Source organism: Crocuta crocuta, unplaced genomic scaffold, assembly GCF_008692635.1.
Source record: "Crocuta crocuta isolate KB4526 unplaced genomic scaffold, BGI_CrCroc_1.0 scaffold795, whole genome shotgun sequence".
NCBI lineage: Eukaryota > Metazoa > Chordata > Mammalia > Carnivora > Hyaenidae > Crocuta > Crocuta crocuta.
The window spans coordinates 477,858-495,880 of NW_027527825.1; the positions used below are offsets into that span (position 1 = coordinate 477,858).

General features: G+C 40.9%; 1 long non-coding RNA gene across 1 annotated transcript in view; it reads right to left on the reverse strand.

Moving 5' to 3' along the window:
- Positions 1-13,572, reverse strand: part of LOC144243306 (uncharacterized) — a 29,723-nt gene extending 16,151 nt beyond the window's left edge. The window contains exons 1-2 of the long non-coding RNA XR_013338601.1: positions 13,505-13,572; positions 13,287-13,415 (exon numbers count right to left, since the gene is read on the reverse strand). This is a non-coding gene — a long non-coding RNA (uncharacterized LOC144243306). The remainder of the gene's footprint in view (positions 1-13,286; positions 13,416-13,504) is intronic.
- Between the last annotated feature and the right edge of the window lie 4,451 nt (positions 13,573-18,023).

Consider the following 18,023-nt stretch of genomic DNA (forward strand, 5'->3'; position numbering starts at 1 on the left):
AATGCAAAATCTCACAAACATAATGTTGACTGAAAACAGGAGCTTGGGTTGCAAACCAAAGTATTTCTGTACTAGGTGTCTGAAGTTTTACAGCAACTGGCCATGTACTTGAACACTGCACTGGAAACCGTGATGATCATAGCTTGTTTGATAGTCGAAATAAGGGTCTCTTCAGCTATGTAAGAGCATTTTCAAAGTTTGATTAATTTTATTCATATAAAAATAAAATCTACTAAAGTCTGATAAGTAATCTATCACTGTGAATGAGCTATCGATATTTTAGTAGACAATAATTCTTGACAACTATGGCCTGCACATATGTAGACATATCCATGATGTTAGACTTCAGCTTTAATTTCATGGGCTTTATGAACATTATGCAGAATTTGGTCACATGGTAAGATTTACAGGTATTTTACTTAGTGTGTTCATTTAGTGTATTCAGCATCTATTTCTCCCTTACTCCCAAGGACTCAGGCTTTGCCTGCAGGCAATGGTTTACTTGGAACTCAATCAGTGCCTCTGGGAACTGAAGCACCACAGGGCAAATGCCTAATTATTCTGACACGGTCAGAAATTTGCATTACAGAGGCAGCTTGATTCATACCTACCTGCAAACAGCTTCTGAAATCGTGACCTTTTCTCTTCCCAAAGTCTTCAAAGATCTTCAGTCCCCATCACTGTGGGAAATGAGTCCCATCCTCACCTTCCACCTCTGGTCTGTGACTAGATGCCAGCATTTCTGAGAACTGGTCAACGATGCTGTTTCCTCCTCAGCAGTGTTGCATTACCTGTCGATTAGACTAAATTACTGCCTCCCTGTTGGAAGTGTGTGCTTGTACCATCTTTGACATGTGACTTTGCAGTGGTTCCCCTGCAGAAGGACTCCTGGACTTGTGGAAGACCAAGCAAGTAAACAAGCAAAGGTTATTGTTCAGAACTCGTTGGAGCAAAGGGGTCACCCCCTTCCTTGCATTTTGGCAGGTGAAAATTCTACCAGCAAACCACCCATGCCATCACTTGTATTTTGGAAAAGACTTAGAGCAGACAATAGAGTAGGAAAGCTTAGTGGGGAGGCTTCAGGTATGCTCTGATTGGAGGAAGCAGGATGTTGCATTTGATTGGTTGGGGGTGTATATTTGGCTTTCTCCTGTTGGTCCTAAGTTGGAAGCAAGGATGATAATTCCGGAAGCTGGCAGTTATGGATCCAGTCCTGGCCATTTGAGGCTGATTGTTTACAAAAATTGTTTGGCTTCCTGGATTATTATCGGTGATGGTTGTCTGACTTCCTACAAGGTGGACTTATTAAGCTGGCTGGCTTCCCTGGGCTGGTTACTATAGATAGGTTGGTTTCCCGGGCTTGTTCCTGCAAATCACGGTTACTGGTTATTTTTATTTATGGTCTGGCCAATGTCCATTTGTATATTTAGTTTCTCAGTACAGAATGCTGGAAATGAACATGGACTTCACAGAGGTTGAGCTCTACTCAAATAATAAATTTTAAGTCAAATACAAGTACATACTCTTATAAAATTAAATAATTCTTTGTGTAGGCCTATTAAACAAAATCCTGGTATAACACTGAAAAGAATCCACTTCCCTTTCCTATATTTCTAAATTTTGGATAATTTTTTTCCTAACACTGCATAATAGGGAAGGACAGATACAGGAAGTTGTGAGTAATCCTACAGTTCTGGAAAAGGTAGGAACTAAAGAAGAACTGGACGGAAGCACAGTAATTATATCAGCAAAAATTTAATCTAGGAGGGAAAGGCAATAATAGATCTACGTCAGCTACGGGTTGAGCAGCATCCTTCAATCTGCTTTACCTAGTATAAAACTTATATTTAAAAACCTTTGGTGCGCCTGACTAGCTCAGTTGGTTAAGCATCCAACTCTTGATTTCCGCTCAGGTCATGATCTCCCGGTTCCTGAGATCGAGCCCATTGTAGAGGCTCTGTGTTGTGCTGTCAGCACAGAGCCTGCTTNTTTAAATTACTATGTAGTTTAAGTAATTATGTAGTTTACAAATTCCTATGGTGTAATTTGTGGCCAAAAGATCAGTCACCGGATTGTCCACTAGAGGTCAGTGCATCCCCATCCTGAAATTATTGGTGGAGTATCCATCTGGGGACAAAAAAAAAATCTGTTTACAGGAGACATCATCACACCCTGCCTCCCTCTTATTGGTATGAGAGATGCCACAGCCGGGTCCACTTTCCGTTCTTTTTCATAGAGGACAGGCTCAAATCCCTTTCATCTTTGGGTAATTGGCATCTGCAAGCTCTGTTTTCAGTAATGACTCTCTTTTCCCCTTGTTACACGTGGCCATCTTCCATTGAAGAGAGTAATCAATGCTTTGTTTTGCTGTGCTAAATTAATGACAAAGAATACAACCGAATGCCAGGATCAGATACACAAATAAATGTTTCATTTGACTCATTTGTAAAGACCTCCAGAAAGGACAGTCATACACCCATATATTATTATTACGGCCATACCGCCTTGTACACTTTATCTGTAAACCACTGAGACTCATGGGAATCCTTCCAACACAGGCTCAGAGTGTGTTTTAAATGGACAATATATGTAGTATAAGAGAATCATATGCCCTGGGCTTCACATGAGTGAGGATGTTAATCAGGATGCTCTTGGTGAGGGACGCCTGGGTGGCTTAGTCGGTTAAGCGTCCGACTTTTGCTTAGGTCATGATCTCGCTGTTCGTGGGTTTGAGCCCCGCGTCGGGCTTTGTGCTGACTGCCAGCTCGGAGCCTGGAGCCTATTTCAGAGTCTGTATCTCCCTCTCTCTCTGATCCTCCCCTGCTCACGCTGTCTCTCTCTCTCTCTCTCCTAGAAATAAATAAAAATATTTTTTTTAAAAAAGGATGCTCTTGGTGAAGTCTCAGATGCATTCATTTAGTTGATAACTGTGGTTTCAGAAGCTCATTGCCTGGGCACAATTCTGATTAGCAGTCCCTGAATCATATCCAGTTGAGTTACAGTTGTAATTGCACAAGTATGTTCTGAAGCACACTGGTCCTATACGACTAAAAGGTCAAATAAAGAACACTAAAAAGATTCCATGAAATACCCTTGGAATACCAAAATCAAACACATTTCTCAGATGCAGGGACTTCTTGGTACCATTAGTATTCTTGGGTACATTAAGACCACCCAACGAATGGCCATAGTATCCAGGGTTTGACTACTTTTTTAACATTAGCATAATTGTGTTGCAGATTATTTTGCCAAATAAGTTGATTCTCACATGTGAAAAAAGACCAAACGTCTTTTGGACTACAATTAGACAATTTGTTTTATGTTCACCTTCCATTCATTCTTTTGCTTTCCTTTCTCATCATATATTGCCGACGTATAACTGTCAGACACTATAGGAAAACAATAACAATATAGATGCCATACAAAGACAAAGAGATTTCTAGGGCTTAATTTGTTCAGTAATGTGTAGTCATCTTTGCATCTTCATACATTTCATTTGCATCTTTGACACTTAGAACGTGTCAAAGTCAGCAAACCATCTGAAAAAAGCACTGGGCATTGCCGCTGACCCCATGTTTCATGAGAGAAGGAAATATATTTCTCTGCATTCAAAAGATTCCTTTCCATTTGTTTTGAAATCTTTCAGTGAGGGATTGACAAGAAAGGTTTAGCCAACAGCAATTTACTAGGCAGATTTGGAGCTGTTGGATTGGCAGAGGCAAGCATTTGGAACAGAATTAAGTATCTAAAGAGAGTGCCTTAAAAAACAAACAAACAAAAAAACCATATACGGAGGGATATTAGAGGCAAGAGCCGGAGCACAAATGCAGAGAAAATTGAAAGCAGGCAGTGGGGACACGGTGTCCAATGAAAAGCAGGGCCTGAATGCTGAGAAGGGGGCTCTCTGTTGATACCTCTCTGGCGTGAGCAACAAGAGACTTCTTAAAATGTTCACTGAGGTTTGAACAAGGCCAACCTGAGGCTGCCAAATATAGATGAAACCCTGCCGAAGCTGGGCTTCATCGTCCCTCGGAAATACTTGCATGGTGGGCACCATCTGCTCTCTGATCTGTCAATTTGCCCCTCAAGTCGTGTCCTGGGGATTGAGAGCTCCCTCCTTCACAGACCTGCTTCCTCATCTCTTCTAACAGATTTCTAGTGTTTTCTCATAAAATTGCAGAGAAGGCCAAGGGAGGGGTGTGGAGAAGGAGAAAGTCACACTATTGTCTTTGAGAGAAAAAAAAGGCAGAATGTGTAGCATGTCTATATAATCCTGTTCTCAACTGCTTTTTGAGATGCTGTCTGTTACCCTTTGTCACACATGGTTTAAATCAAGAGGGTGAACTGTGCCAAGTAGAGGAACAAATGGGTGTCATGATCTTCAACCAGTGGTCATGGGCCATGATTGATAAATGTAGGGCATTAATATCATTAATGTACAACTTCACAGAAGCACGTTGAGATGCAAAATAAAATCATTTTTTAAAAATTCTTGAAATTATGATCTACATATAGAAAGTTGAATGTAAGTGGAATCTTTTTAACATTTATTTATTTTTGAGAGAGAGAGAGTTGGGGGTGGGGTGGAAGGGGCAGAGACAGAATCCAAAGTGGGCTCCAGGCTCTGAGCTGTCAACACAGAGCTCGACACAGGGCTTGAACCCACGAACTGTGAGATCATGACCTGAGCCAAAGTCGGATCCTTAATCAACTGAGCCACCCAGGCGTCACAAATGTTAAGTGTAAATCTTGATGAATTTTCACAAAGTGAACGCACCCTTTTAACCAGCACCCAAATCAGAAAACAAAACCTTACCAGGGTCCCCAAGTGCTTCCGGGTCCCCTTCTACCCATTACCACTTGCCAAGAGCAGCCACCATCAAATTTATAACAGCAGAGATTAGTTTTGCCTGTTCGTGAACTTCATTTAAATGAAATCTTACAATATGTGCTCCTTTGTGTATATTCTTTTTCACTCAACACTGTATTTGTAAAGTTCATCTATATCGTTCATATAGTTGTAGAATGTTCTTTCCCATTAGTGTAGAAAATTTTATCATGTAAATTATTTTTTACCATGTATTTGCCTGTTCTACTATTGAAGGACATTCCAACAGTTTTCAGTCATAGGTGATTGAAACAGTGCTGCTATGATCAGTTTTGAACATGATTTTTGGAGAATGTAAGGAGAGGTCATGTTTCACTAAACGTTTAAATAAACCTGTCGGCACAGAACCGACAGGGTCTGATTTTTTTAAAAAAATCTGTCCTTCCTTCTCTGAGATATAAGAGGATATCTCAGAGATATCACAGGTTTAGATTCCCCATTCTAGGGTGACTCCTCTCAGAATTTTCTGATTTTTCCCGCTACTCGGCCTCTGCCAGGGCTACTGAGTCTATTAAATGTGTCTGTATAACTCCGAAGGAAGGAGGTCTGGAGCTTGTCCACATTTCTCCTAGAAGGCTTCTCAAGTTCTCTGTCAATTACTGGACTCAAATAGGCACATGGTAGGGAGAGACCATCTGATTCTGTCCACCATCAACTCGAAGCTCTGGGACTTTGCAAAGCTAAGACATTTTCTGACAAAACAGTGGGTACCTACTTTCCATTAGTATAATACAACGGAAGAAAGAATGTCCTCTCCATGATGACCTAATATTGGAGTCATAAAGCAATTTGCAAAAGGATATGTACAATACAATATCATTTGTGTAAAATTTAAAACTCTAAGAAACATTGCTATTTTTTATTGAAAAAAGTTAAAAATAGGTCTAAGAATGAAACCATATCAGCATGGTGGTGACCTTTGGATTGGAGTGGTCATGGTGGGGCTTGAGGAAAGGACGGGTAGACTTAACTGCATTTGGGACTTTTTTCCTAGAGTGATCCAAAGCAAATGTAGCAAAATGTTCATGTCTCTTAAATCCTGGCAGTAAACTCATGGGTGGTTGTTCTATTATTTTATGAACTTTAGTTTATGTTTGAGAAATATCACAATTTTTTAATTTAAGTTTTAAAAAGTTCTTCCTCATTGACACATCTCAAATGCTAAGCTGAAAATGTGAAGTTGAAAAGCAAGAAACAAAACTGTATATATAGTATGATCTCAACCATGCGCCCAAAAATGAAAAGAAAGGAGATTGAAAAACAAATCATAACAAAATGTTAACAGTTCTTTTCAGTTGGTGTGAAGAGTGGGTGGTGTGTATGTGTGTGTTAAGGATAGTAGATATTTTCTTTATATGTCCCCTCATTTTCCTAATTATTGAAGGTATCCAGAGTATCCCATTGTGGCATAAATATTATTTTGAGCTGAAGACATTTGAGAATCAACAGGTACAGAAAGGAGTTCTGGCCCTCTCTTATCTGCCTAAAAGCAGAACCTTCCAAATGAATTCAACTGCCATCACCTTTAAAGGACTTTTCCCACATAGTGGGGAGATGAGAAGTTGGAAAGATGAGAAATTGCAAAAGCAAACATTGTCAGAAAACTATCATACAGCCCATCTACTCCTCTAACGGCCCATTTGTCTTTCTGAAAGTCACTCATTTCTCCAAAAGTGCCCTCCTGGCGCCCCTTCTCCTATTGATGTGGTAGATAAGCCCCACATTCTAAACTCTTCTTTGAGCCAAGCTTCTATAGGCTCCCAGGTACTTACATGAGTAAACGTGATCTTTTCTCCTGGTCATTTGTCTTTTGTCAGTTTAATTTGTAAGCCCTCAGTTACTGAACAGTGAGTGGGTAAAGGAAATATTTTTCTGCCTGACATTATCTACCAAATTCTTTACCTAATTATCTAACCTGTATAAACAAGGGGTGGGATGGGGGGGAGGAGGAAGAGTGGAATACAATAAAGAGAGACAGAAAATCTGGGCCAGAACCAGCAAGGATAGATGTCAGTTCCCCACGACCCCTTGCCCTGCATGTGGCAACTGAAGTTCACGGTTGTCTCCTTCCACCTCGCTCAGAGCAGGGGCACCAGCTTTGCTCTCTCAGGCCGTAGGTTCTAACAATTCTCTTGCATGAAAACGGGGTTTCAACTCTGGTTGTTCCAAAGGGCGGTGCTGTTTAGGAGAGATCAAAATGCAGCCCGGCTGTCTCAACAAAAGCATTTCCTTGAACAATTTTCTGGGGCTGGCAGAGGCTGGTAATCCTGTTTAAAGAAGGCTTGTCATTATTTGAGTCTTTGCATCAGACCTGTGCTTCCTAAATTTCAAGGATATAAGAGATCTGTATGATGAAAACTATAGAAAACTTATGAAGGAAATTGAAGAAGACACAANTGGAGGAGGGCATTTGTCGGGATGAGCAATAAACTATTTAAAAAAAAAGAAGTGGCTTGTCAGAAGAGGGGGTCAAGTTAAGAATAAGACCGATAGGGGGCGCCTGGGTGGCTCAATCAGTTAAGCATCCAACTTCAGCTGAGGTCATGATCTCACAGTTTTGTGGGTTCGAGCCCCGCGTTGGGCTCTGTGCTGACAGCTCAGAGCCCAGAGGCTGTTTCAGATTCTGTGTCTCCCTCTCTCTCTCTGCCTCTCCCCCACTTGTGCTCTGTCTCTCTCTGTCTCAAAAATAAACACAAAAATAAAACAAAATACATAAATAAATAAAATTTTAAATTAAAAAATAATAAGACTGATACGGTGAGAATGGTCGCTGCTATGAGTGCATTGTAGGATCTTTCCACTAGGATTCTGCTTTCTGGAATCTCCCTGATTTCATCTGTCAGTGAAATCATTCCCATTTCTTATCCCCTAGCAATGCTTCTCTAACCTTTGTTGTCTACAGATCGCCTGGGGATACCATTAAAAGGTAGCTTCTGCCACAGCAGATCTGGGGTGGGGCCTGAGGGTCTGCATTTCTAGCCAGCTCTTGGGTGATCCTGAGGTTTCTGGTTCATGAACCACACTCGGAGTAGCTAAGCACCTATAGATGTTCTCAATTTTTGCAAAGAATACTTAACGACATCATTTTGGTTAACTGCCGGAGGAAGAAAATCTCTACTGAGAACCTATGATATGCCAGGCACCAGTGGCTTATTTAATGCTCATATCTGTTTCTTACCTCACTCTTTGCTTTTAGCAGTGCCGCATGTGATTACCTTCTACCCCAGCTTCCTTTTTCTGTTCGCTGAATTGTGAATCATCTTTCAAGACTCAGCCCAGCAATTCTGTATTCAACAGATCCTTTTTTTTGGAAAGAAGGAAATATAACCTGATTCATTCTGTCTCCTGACTCCTTACCAGTGTCTGTACCAGGCCTTGTGGATGACAGATAAACTTTTCCTTTACTCTCTTATGTCATGTCACTGGGTGTTGCAGATTAAACTTGCAAAAGACCGATTAACAAGAGAAAAAGCATCAGCATTTTATTAAATGTGATGTGCCTGGCGGTTCCCCACCAAAAGGTTAATTAATTGGATTTGATTATCATTTCACAATGTATACGTATAGCAAATCATCACATTTTACACCTTAAATACATACAATTTTTATTTGGCAATTATTCCTCAATAAAGCTTTAAAAACTAAAAAAGATGCTCCCAAGGAAATATTGTTCATTCTGGTGGTATTCTGTGATACTGATATTGGGGTTGATTTACATTAATGTCTGTATGCATTAGAGATGTGAAGGGGCGCAGAATATCCACCCTGAAATATGCCACTTTAGCAGACTGATTGTCTTGAATTAGAGGTCCTTGGGGAACAGCCATTGTAAGAGCACTCTGACCCTCCTTAGTCCCCTTGAAAGCAGGAGATAAATCTCCCATGTGAAAGGTCTCCTCCCTGCACCAGGGAGGGAGGTAGAAGGACTTTACATAATTAGAGATGGGACATTTAGAGCTGAGAAGACTCTGTATAAACAAATCTTGTTAGCTCTTCGCCAATAGCTTATACAAAGCCCAGACTCCTTTGTCTTGTCACCTCTTCACAGATGTATTGTTTCTTTGTCTCTAAGGCAGCTTTCTGCTCCGGTCGTTTCTTCAAGTTTCATATTTTTATGGGGCTCCCATACATACAAAATTAAATCTGTTTCTTTCCTGTTAATCTTTTTATTATGGGGGTCTCAGCCAAAAACCTAGAGGGGATGAGGAAAAATTATTTTCCCTTCCTACGGCTTCATATGGAAATCTTTAGAATAAAACGGCATAAAGTCAGGGATTTTCTGTAAAATAGTGCAAAAAACAAAGGAGAACAAAAGCAGAGAAAATATTCATAATTCAAAAGTTTGGCAGATGGCCGTATGAGGGTTCATTACACCATTGTCTGTACTTTTGTGTATTTTTGAAAACTGTCATGGTCAGAAAGAAGTTAAAGAAACGAAGCAAAGCAAAACTGCTCGACCCTAACAATCAAACTCCTGAGCATAAAACCCGAAGAAGTTCTCACTCAGAACTTGTATACACTTATTCCCTGCAGCCTGATTTGTGGTAGCAGGAGCCAGAGTTGATCATAAGCTACCTGCCCATCGCTGGGGGAAGGCGTGAGCAAAAGTGAGGGCAGTATTTGGGGATACACCGATCAGCAGTGAGCAGCAACAGAGTCTGTGGGATGTACCCACAGCAATCGGGATAGATCTTAAAAATAGAGTGCTAAGAAAAAAAGTAAGAAACAGAAATACACACACACACACACACTATATATACAATATAATATAATATAATAAATATTATANTTAAATATATTTTTATTTAGTATGCATATTTTATATATAAATTCATACAGAATCTCATGACATATTTTCCAAAGACACTTTAAAATTCTAGGAGATATATCCAATACATTGGCATGGCTGCTTAGAGTGAGGAGGGGGTTGCTGATAGCTCTGGGAATGAAAGAGAACCAGTGAATAAAACAGGAAAATGGCTCTCCGTGGATTAAGAAGGCTATGTGCTGAACTTAGGAGTATAACTACCTCCACTTTTCATGCTTGAGAACCAAAAGACACAGAAACGTCCCATGTAGGACTTCCTGAATCAAATGGGAAATGGGGGGGGAGGGATGGATAGAAATTTTCATATTTTTTCTAAGTCCTCTCAAGTGATTCAGAAACACCAAAAATCTAATCTGTCTTAAGAGGGACTGGGGCACCTGGGTGGTTCAGTCAGTTAAGGGTCTGACTGTTGATTTTGGCTCAGGTCATGATCTCATGGTTCATGGATTAAGACCCCAAGGGGGGACCTGTGTGGCTCAGTCAGTTAAGCATCCAAATTCAGCTCAGGTCATGATCTCACAGTTCATGGGTTCAAGCCCCGTGTTGGGTTCTGTGCTGACATCTCGGAGCCTAGAGCCTGCTTCAGCTTCTGTGTCTCCCTCTCTCTATGCCCCTCCCCCACTTCTGTTCTCTGTATCTCTCAAAGATAAACGTTAAAAAAAAAAAAAAGACCCCACATTGGGCTCTGCACAGACAGCTTGGAGACTGCTTGGAATTTTGTCTTTCCCTCTCTCTCTCTCTCTGCCCCTCCTCTGCTCATGTCTCTCTCTTTCTCTCTCTCAAAATAAATAAGTAAACTTAAAAAAAAAGACCCCCCATTCTTTTTCAAAAGAGGAACCACCTGATTCTAGGTCACCAGGCTAGGCCAGGAACAAAAGAACACAAGCTCCCAGGAAGGGCAAGCAAAATTGTTCCTACTGTCAAATTTCTGTGTGTGTGTAAATGCAAATCAGCTCCAAGAATGAGGCACTATATAAACGGTAATTCCTCCTAGCAAACGTAATTTCCTTTTACCTCTTAGGAAATGTCCTTTTGAATCCACCTGTGAAGGGAGGGAAAGACTCTGTTCTTCTCATTGTTGTTAGTTATAAAAAGCTTTAGGTCTATAGCAAAGATAAAAGAAGAAAAGATAATATACAATGTTGGTAAGGTATAGAGGAACAGGCAGCCTTAGGCACTGTCAGTGTCAAATAAATCCCATCTGAAAATTTCCCCTCAGGAATTTATCCTTCAGAAAGAGTCTTATGAATGTGCAAGAAACACATATAAGAATGGCCATTTCTACTCAGATTGTCATTGAAAACAGAAAGGGAGCAAATCAAACATCCTTGAACATTCGATTATTAGGGTATATCAATAACTGTTCAAAAGAATGAGAATGTATACATACTAATGTAGAAACATCTAAGATGTAATATTTCCAAGACAAATTGCTGAAAGAAAAAAATTGGGGAGACTAATATGTTTAATACAAACCCAAGTTTCGTGTTCTTTTTTTTTTTTAAGTTTATTTACTTATTTTGAGAGAGAGGGAGTACAAGTAGAGGAGAAGTAGAGAAAGAGGAAGAGGGAGAGAATCCTAAGCAGGTTCTGCGCTGCCAGCATGTAGCCCAATGTGGGGCTTGAACTCACAAACTGTGAGATCATAATCTGAGACAAAATCAGGAGTCAGCTACTTAACTGAGCCACCCAGGTGCCCCAATAAATGAAAATAAACTACTTTAGCATATGTACAGAAAAACAAAATTGAATGCATATGCTCTGAATTGTGTATAGCAATAATCTCTTTGGTATGAGATTGGAGAAATTCCATTGTCTTCCAAGTATTCCAAGTTCCAAGTAGTATGTATTTATGAAGTAGTTGTATGTCAGCCAACTCTGTATTGTATTTATGATCTGAAATAAAACAACAAAGCTTTGTGGATCCCCTAGCAAGTGAAAGGGATAGAAGTCTAAAACTAAAATGGTCTCCATTCTCCTATACTACGTACTATAGGCTGTAAGAACAGCATGTTTTGATTAATTAGACATTTTGTGGTCAAGGAGGTTTACTAATAGGAATTAACTGGCTTATCACACAAGCAAAATGTAACTGTTTGCCCTAAAAGCAAGTAAAAACTATACCAGCACGAAATTCCAGCCAGACCAGGGTTTATACATAGAAGATCTTCAAGAAACTAGAGGTAGCTCTGAAAACCAAAAGCAACTGGTTTTCATAAAAAGATCTATAATCTTTGAGCTAATTATTGTCTTCAATGTACCCTGCACTGAAGAGCAGTATGGATTTCTTGAATAAACTATGAAATCGCTCTTAAAGCAATCCCATCCCCCTCCCCCAGCAGAACACGGAGAAGCCAGGAGGGAAATTGGAGTGCACAGATGGGGAAGGAATTGTGAGCCCTTCAACTGCAGTTACCTGGGCAGGAGGCATGTCAACACACGAACTGTGACTAGGTGGATTCCCTCACCTCTCCAGGGAAGGCTGCGCCCCTTCTGTAGGAAGCTACAGAGCAAGCATCATCACGGTCAGTCGGTACAATGAGGGAAGGTGTGTTCACAGCCCCAGGCCTGGTTCCCTTCCATTTTCAGGAAACCAACAGCATTATGAAGTCTTGGTAAGATCTTCCAGAGAGACATAAGAGGGTAGCCATGAAAGGAACCCAAATCTGGGATTCTGGAGATGTAGAGCAAGTCTTGACTGCATTGCCAACTAGCTAGTCAATTGAACAAGTCTGCTGGCTTTTCACGCCTCAGTTTCCTCATTTGAAAAAGAAGACAAATAATTGTGTAAACCCAATTCCATCATTTGTCAAATAAGGTGGTTACGAGGATTAAATAAGTGTTCAGTATAAGACCCATAGGTAGTTAGCATTTGATGTGTAATACAAATGATTATTAACCATCGTTGTTGATGAAATGAGATATATTTTGAGGACAGTATTCTTTGAGACAGTGTATTACTTCTCTATTTCTGTAACAGATTACAATTGACTATTGGACAATGGGGGGTTAAGGACAGCATAAGCCCCTGCACAGTTGAAAATTCACATATAACTTCTGACCCTCCCAAATCTTAACTGCTGTTAAGCTCAACTACTGTTGAGCAGAGCCATACCAATAGCATAAATAGCCAATTAACACGTTTATGTTCTATGTATCATATGCTATATTCTTACAGTAAGGCTTAAACAACAGAAATTTATTTTCTCACAATGCTGGGGGTTAGAAGTCTAAGATGAAGGTGTCGGCAGCGATGGTCTCCTCCAAGGTCTCTGTCCTTGGCTTGTAGATGGCCATCTTACATTACATCTTACATTGTCTCCACATTCACCTCCCTGTGTGTCTGTGTCCTAACCTCCTCTTCTTATTAGGATACCAGTTAGATAAGATCATGACCTCATTTTATATAACCTCATTTTACCTTAATAACCTCTTTCAAGGCCCTGTCTCCAAATATTCTGAGATGCTGGGGGTTAGGAATTCACCATATAAATCTTGAGGGGACACATCACAGAGCCCGGTGTGGGATGAATAAGTGAGAGTTTTCAGGAAAATCCGGCACACACTCACCCAGCTGCTGGGGTGAAGCCACCAGGGAGGTGATGCAGAACCTCACGAAGGTCGTCGGGTTTCAGTGACCTTCATCTCGTAAGCAACCAGTGGCAGTGAGCTCACTGTTGCTTATCAGCACCGGTGGTACTAAAGGAAAGCCAGATGGGTAGCAAAGAAGTTCAAGGATGAACTGGAACCCAAGAGAATTTCAGTATCCCTCTCTTAACACCTCTTACCAACACTGAACTTCAGAGTGCAATGGCTGCTGCTTCACTTCCACGTCCATTTCCCCGGCAACTTCACTTTTGGCAACTTGAAAAGAGGTTCTGGGAAATGTAGTTCCACACATAACTAAGCAACCGAAAGAACCATAGAGCACATTCTAGAACCCTATCTCTGGGTGTTAAGTTGCCTCTGTAGAGAGTCTCTGAAATCACTTTTGTTTTGAAGTGCTCGACATTTGAGTTTCCATTGGTCAGTCTCTAAAACACTATGGTGGCCCATTAAACCACAAATAAGCCCTTCACAACCAGAACCAGAAAGAATTATCAATTCGTGTTTGCATACAGCAGGGGGAAATAAGTTTCATTAAGTGTTTAGTGTGTGTCAGGCACAGTGCTAAGATATTTTTATGTATTGTGCCATTTAATTTATTTACTCTTCTAATCAGTGTTATTGGCATGCCTGATATGCAGAAGAGGGAACACAGACCCGGAGGGACAAGGCATTTTTCTCTTAATCATATAGTTAGTAATAATAAAAATAATAACTGATTTTTGCTGTATGCTCACTCTGTGCCTGGTACTGTAATTTAAAGGCAAATTTTCATTTTATATGAGCACAACAATTGAGTCAGAGTCTATTGTAATTCCTGCTTTACCTTGGAAGATAATGAGCTACAGAATATTTCAGTACCTTGTCCAAGTTCCTGTAGCTATTCACTGGTAAGGCCTCATGTGGCAGAGATAAGAGTGCTCATTAAACCTTGCACCTGCTCTCTGATATCTCTCAGGGTTGGTTAGTTGTGGACATGTGACTACTCACAGGCTGCATGTGACAGTGGGCTATAGGCAGAAGTAATGTGTGTCACTGCTGGGTGTATGTGAAGAGCGTATGTGAAGTTTGCATATTCTCTTACTGCATATTCTTTCTTTTATATTCTCTAAGGGTGTTCCATAGAGCAGAGGCTCTATCAGCATGGGTCCCTGAGTAACTGTGTGGAGCAGAGTCACCCACTCAAATACATAACATAAGCAAGAAGTTAATCTTTTGTTTTACATTGAAATTTGTTCATTGGTGGGCCACGCGCTGTTGCAAAAACTCAATTCTGCTATTGTTTATTTGTTACTGTAGCATAACTGGCCTATCTTGACTAATACAACTCATACTGGTCTAACTTCGGAGCCCCCTATCTGTTTTTAACCACTAAACTATGCTATCTTTACCAAGTGATAGGGCTAGAAATGGGCACCTGAGTGTAAAACAATGTATCTGATTGCCTTTCAGAAATAAGGAAGCAAAAGTGGACATAAGATATCTGGATATCATGGAAAGTCCCATGTGACCACAAGCATTGGACTTACCAAAGTCGATCATGGCAATCAATGATAATTCCCCTTGGCAGAATTTCAAGGGATATTTGTAATATTTCACCTAAGGAGCAAAGCTATCTTCTCTAAAAGGAGGAGAAAAGAAAGAGGAAGGGAGAGCAAATTAAAATATAGCAGGTGACAGCAAAGTCCGGACTGCTGCCTGATTTTGTTTAATTGGAACACAGACACATGCTCAGTCACTCATTTGCTTATCCAAATGCATTTTGTTAATGACTACTTTTGCCTTACAACAGCAGAGCTGAGTATTTGCAACAGAAACCACATAGCCCACAATACCTAAACTATTTGCTCTCTGGCCCTTTTACAGAAAAAGTTTGCCAATTCCTCACCTAAGTATTAAAGAATGACCAGGAGGTAGGAGGCTTTCCCTCATAGACACTGAAAGGCCTTCCCGATTTTTACAAGGGTCCTGATTTTACAATAGTTCCCCCTTATCCTCGGTTTTATTTCCCCCCCTGGTTTCAGTTACCCAGGGTAAGCCAAGGTCCAAAAGCAGTTGACCTTCCTTCTGTATGTGGCCAGAAGGTCAGCGGTAGTCTTAATGTTATATTGCAATGCGTGCTCTACTCACTTCATCTCGTTCCATTGGCATTTTATCAACTCACATCTCACAAGAAGGGTGAGTATAGCACAATAAGGTATTTAGGGAGAGAAGGAGAGAGTGGGAGAGAGATCGTAGTCGCATTAACTTCCATTACAGTATATTGTTATAATTGTTCTATTTTATTATGGTTAATCACTCACTGTGTCTAATTTATAAACTTTACCATAAGTATGGATGTATCGGAAAATACACAGTCTGTAAGGGGTTCAGTACTAGCTGTGGTCTGAGGCATCCAGTAGGGGTCTTGGAGCATAACTCCTGCAAATAAGGGGGGAACTATTGTATTCTGAAAATTCCCTCCTTAATCACACTTTCAAGTTAAATTAAGGCCTCAAAGGGCCCCATAAAAATGCAAATGGGTTATCTGCTAACTCATTGCCCCAGTTAACACCTTGGCACTAATTCCTTTTGCAGTCTTCTCTGAACTGTGGAGGAGGAACGGGGGAGAGGAAACAGATGGGGATGGGTTAGGGGCAAGGTTGAGAGGCTCCTGTCAAACCCCTGGTCTGCGCGGCAAATAGAGTCAATCATCATCCCTTGCGTCAGAATTTGGGCTCCATTTAGAGAATTCGTAATCACTCTTCTGTGGGTGGATCCAACTAAATTGCCACCCTCTGCTCCTACGGTTTGGGGGGTGAAAGACAACAGCATCTCTCTGATTTGGGGAAACACAAAGTCACTGACCCTCATGAACAATTTAACATCAGCTCTTGTGAACAATTTAACATCAGCTCTTGTGAGTACTTCTCAGGTCTTGATGTCCCATCACACATTGTCGGTCCACATGGAGTCCCCCACCCTATTTTCTGTTGGCTAAACGTTATGCGTATGTCAAGGCTCAGGTTAGGCTGGTCTCCTCCAGGAAGCCTTCCCTTATCGGCCAAGAGTGGGCTAGGTCTTCCCTTAGCCCCGTATACTATTCCCATTACTAGGACTTCCCAGGCAAATGAGGAGTCCTGCCTTGGGTCCTATGCTCTTGAGGATTCCTTTCAGGTGTCCTCCTTCCATGAAGTGAAGAGTCTTGGCCCTATTTCTAGATCATTCTCTGAATAGCCAGAACCGTGAAATTTCTATCCCAAATGGCCTTAGCCCATGTCCATTTGCCTACAGAACATCTTCCCCAGATTCTTTTTACAGAGGATAGATGGATTAGCACCCCTGGTTCTAAAAAATGGCCCAAGGTCAGCTACTTGGGATGAGGGTGATGGTGGATCCAGTTTAGACACATTGGCATTGAATCCTTAATGTGTAGGATAGAGCCTGGGGTGAGGAGGGAAGGAAGGCAGATTTCGTAGTCTCTGCAAATGCTTGTAGTGGGCCTAGCCATCACAGCACTTACCCAATGATATTACTCTGATTCTTGCGCCATTAGACTGGGAACGAATTAGGGGCAGACACTGGTCTCAGTTCTCAGCTGGGTGAATGGCCAGGTGCCTTGTTAATTGTTGCCATGGAGAGAAGCACCTGGAAATGAAGCTATGCTGCAGCTCTTGTGTCTTCCCATCTGGAGAAATATTTTTGTAAAGCCTGAAAGTTCACCCAGATTCTCTCCCTCCATGCACCATCTGCAGAATTCCATTACCTGGAGGTGCCTGGGCTTGAAATGAATAAGGAATCCTTCCCGGCGGGGTCTCCACTACCACCTAACCTATTTCTAAAGAGTGGAGCTTCATTTAGAGAATTGGTGAAGAAAACTGACCTTGCAAAACTGTAATGAGACCACACCAGCCTAAGACTTGAACTGTGAATTCTTAGTGGTGAGCTGGGGAGAGACATGGATGTACTATGAATGAACCGGGCGGAGCCCTGCCCCAGCCAGCAGGGATGCTTCCATTCCACTGGAACAGAAGTCTGACTTCACTTGTTTATTTATTCAGGACCTTGGCAGTTCAGTTCTGTTCCACACCTGATTTTAAAAATTGATTTATTGAGCTCCCATTATGTTAAATATTCCAGAATTGTGTGAACCGCTTGAAATTAAACATAGTGGGGATAGTGATACAATGGAAATTGACAAACACTACAAATTAAGGCCCCCTTCCCCACTCTCCTGACCCCAGACCCCTGACCCAGCTGATTCACCAGCACACTACTGCTGACCCTGCAGAAGACCCCTTCTTCTCAGGAGTGCAAGAGTCAGATACAAAAACACATAATTTCTTTACATCTTTATTTTTTAAGTCATGAAAGTATATATGCTTGTTTCAACAAATTCAAAAGAACTGAGTGTAGGAAATAGAAAATAACAGTTGTCTCTTTCGATTCCAAATCCCTTCTCCTAGAAGTAACTGTGGAGTATAGCCTTCTAGAAGTTTTCTGCAGTTACACAAACACATAGAAACAAAAAAAATTTTTTTTTTGGATAGATGGATTGAAGCCACCCATGTTTTTTAATATGAATTTTTTTTCTACAGGAATATATTCTGGATATTTGTTCAAGTTAGATCATATAGATCTACACCGTTCATTTTAGTGACTAAGGGTATTCCACAGTACTGTGTTCTTCATGGCCAGTTAGCTCCTTTCCATTTGTTTTCC